Source organism: Oryzias melastigma, linkage group LG3 (genome assembly GCF_002922805.2).
Source record: "Oryzias melastigma strain HK-1 linkage group LG3, ASM292280v2, whole genome shotgun sequence".
Taxonomy (NCBI): domain Eukaryota; kingdom Metazoa; phylum Chordata; class Actinopteri; order Beloniformes; family Adrianichthyidae; genus Oryzias; species Oryzias melastigma.
In genome coordinates, this window is record NC_050514.1 from 1,500,459 (window position 1) to 1,504,279 (window position 3,821).

The window sequence follows — 3,821 nt, forward strand, 5'->3', positions numbered from 1 at the left end:
TGTGGGTGTGTGGATTAGTATTTGCTACTGACAGCAACGAAGAAGAAGACCCACTCAGTCTTACGCCGGGCTTGGCGGAATTGTTCCAAAGCGAGTGATAAAGAATGAAATGCAAGGGTCTCGAACTGGCGGCCCACGGGCCATTTGCAGCACCCAAGTCAATATTTTGAGGCTCCCGCCTTAATATAAAAGTTCAATGTCTACTAAGCAATATCTTCTACATGTCTACGCTTCTTTGATGACAGCTTTGTATTTACTATGTGATGCTTTGTTTAAAAGTCTGCATTTGCTATTGTCGTTGGATCTGGTCATCAGAAAAGTCCTTAGCAACAGTTGCTGGCGTTGTTGGCTCCTGTCGTTTCACAGGACATGCAGAAGATATTGCTTGTTAAACTTGTTCAGTAGACATAGACAATGGACGCAAAACATTTTTTTGGCACAAATGGAACCCTGTAAGGCCCAGCCTCAGCCACTCTGGGAAATTGAGTTTGACAATCCTGATCAAGGATATGACTTATTAGCATGTTCTTTATGCTGGTAATCTGAATAACTATTCAAATGTTCTGCGGATCTACTAGATATCTCAAATGATTCATGAAGCTATATAAGCATCAATGTGTTTTGGTAGTGAAGCATGCATCTATTCAGTCTTTATTGTTATCTATTCTGTTATTATCATTTGCCTTTCAAACTGGCATGTCTGTTCACATTTTTTTTGAATAAATGATCCCAAAACTGTGACTTGTATTCCAGTGTAATCTATATATTTTTTTTCTTCTTTATCAGTATTTGGCTGCTATGACTTATGTAGACTGAAAAATATGGTAATTTCTACAAGAAAAAACTCCAATAATAAATTGTTTGTGTTTAATTTTGTTTTAAAGTTTTTTCTGGGCAGGCAAAACATAGTTTAATATCCTGTGTGTTTAGGAGGCCAGATGCAATGAGAGCAAGTTCAAGTTGCATCATCATGGTGTGAATGCCAAGAGTGGGAGTAGGAGTGATCCTGAATAAGGAGTTTGACCAAAAAAATGTTTCTGAGGGTGGAAGGAGTGTCAGAAAAAAGATGAAACAGAAGCTGGAAGTTAAAGAGGTGATGGTGAATATTGTCTGTGGTTATGGCCTTCCAGTAGGATGTGAGCGGTTGGAGAAGGAGAGCTTCTTGAGGGAGGTGGATGAGATGATTCAAAGTAGAGAGTTGTGATTTTGACAGACCTCATTAGATACTAGTGAAGGAGGCAGAAATGAAAAGGAAGTGAAGGGTAAGTTTAATGTTCAGGACAAGAATGCAAAAAGACTTAGACAGTTGTAAACACATTTTTCCAGAAAAGAAAGAAGCACAGGGTGACATATTAATAGAAGGAAGACCACATGAGTTTGTGTGGATTTTGTATTATGAAATAGCTTGCAAAGTCACATTTGGGGAGAGTGTAGTCAGACAGCACATGATTGTGTGTGTAGGATGACTCTGGTGGTGAGAAGGATGACGAGGACAAAGGCGGAGCAGCTAGAAGACCAAATGGTGGAAGTGAAATAAGGAAGAATGCTTGTTGCATATATTTTAGGGGGGGTTGAAACAGACTTTGGGAAATCAGGGTTCTCTCTTAGACTGAGTGGAAGGTATTTAGTGTGTCATCTGGAAGGAGATAAGGATACTTAGTGGTGGAATGGTGAAGTTCAGGGTTGTTGTAAGTCAAAAGGTTTAGCAACAAAAAATGGGACACTTAGAGGACAGAAGAGAGTACAGGGATATGCATAACAAGGGGGTGGAAGCCGAACAACTGATGGATAAAAACTAGTGTGACAGGTTGGATATGAAGGACAGAGTGGATCTGTAGGGGAGGCAGAAAGACAGAGACAAAAGAGTGAACCGCCAGTTATTAAGGATGCAGATGTGCTGACTGGTTATGAAAAGATGGCAGAAGAAATTTGAAAATCGGATAAATGAAGAGAATGTTGGAGAACAAGGTAAAAAACACAGGGTTTGTGTGGAGCAGGAAGTTACAAATATCAGTAGAGATTACATGAGAGAGCATTGAAGAAGATTAGGAGGGGAATCCGGTTGCTCCTGACAACATGCCTTTAGAGTAATGAGGTTGTTTAGTAGAGCGGTAGAGTCTCTCTTTCTTTACTAGACTGTTAAACAAGAGCTTGAGGAGTGAGATGAAGAATACATTATAGCACAGATTTAAATAATATCAGACACATACTAAAATAAATCTAGTACTGACAGTAACAGTAGTATTGGTTGAAAACCACAAGTTGAAACAAGATCATGTTGGTAAATAGATAGAAAATCAGTCGGGACATAAATAACCAGCTTCAGGCAAACTTGTTCAGTTTCTATTTCTGTTGTGCTCTCAACTCTGCTTTTTTATGTACATGTGATGCAAGCAACAAGACATCCAATCATGAGCTTGCTTCGAACAAGTCAAAACAGGACAACAAAAGCCGTAGAACGACAACAAAAGCTGAAGCACGACAACAAAAATCAAAGCACTGCTATAAAGCCGTAGCATGACGACAAAAGCTAAAGCATGACGACAAAAGCCGTAGCATGACGACAAAAGCTGAAGCACGACGACAAAAGCCGTAGAACGACGACAAAAGCTGAAGCACGACAACAAAAATCAAAGCACTGCTATAAAAGCCGTAGCATGACAACAAAAGCTAAAGCACGACGACAAAAGCTGAAGCACGATGACAAAAGCTGAAGCACAACAACAAAAGTCAAAGCACTGCTATAAAGCCGTAGCATGACGACAAAAGCTGAAGCACGACAGCAAAAGCTGAAGCACGACAACAAAAGCCAAAGCACTGCTATAAAAGCCGTAGAATTACGACAAAAGCTGAAGAACGGCGACAAAAGCCAAAGGACGGCGACAAAAGCTGAAGCATGACGACAACAGTCGAAGCACGACGACAAAAGCGGAAGCACTGCAATGAAAGTGGAAGCATGACGAAAAAAACCGAAGCACTGCAGCAATTTTTAGTTCATTATTGATTTATGTTTCAACCAAGAACGTGCGATCAGCTACTAATAATAAAATAAATGTGAGTCCACTAATCTGGTAAATAAATGTAATTGTAATGTAATTCTTATTTAATCATTTTTATCTTCAAAATCTCAGGTCCTGTTTTCCATATTTCCAGTTTAACTACAGCTGTGAGGTCAGTCACTGCTGTGACCTTTTCACAATCCCATGTAAAGTGGGTTGATTGTCCCTTTAATTTACTCAGCGTTTGTTCATTATGTCAGCCTTCATTAATAATTTTTTAGAAATTCTTGACATTTTTATTACTCACTTTTCATTTAATAGGTAATGTATTGCACGTCTGTCTGTCGTTTATTTAGCATTGTGATCTGACATCAAGCTGCAGTGCAAAGACAGAAGGCGAGGCAGGCAAACAAATGTCCTTTTTGTTCTATTAATAAAAGGACAATACATCAATTCTTTTATTACTGCATATATGTTTTTGGGAGAATTTTTTACCATGCCTGTTGCACAAAACGTTTTATTGAAACACAATTAGAGAAACACCAAATACTTTTTGAAGTAATCTCAGGTGAAAAGGGATTTGATTATTTCTTAATGTGTTATTGATATTTGGAAAATGCTATTTTCAGAAGAACGGGTTTTTAAAAATCAAACCACCACATATCACAAGGAGATTTGCTTATATTTTTGCTTTACTTAAATTGATCCAGTAAAAAAAATCCACTTATGTTCATTATAATAACAGGTGCCGAAATTCTAAAATTTGATTATTTGTGGGGGGTTTTTTCTACTTCCCTTCTTTTTTTTCTCAATTGTTCTTGA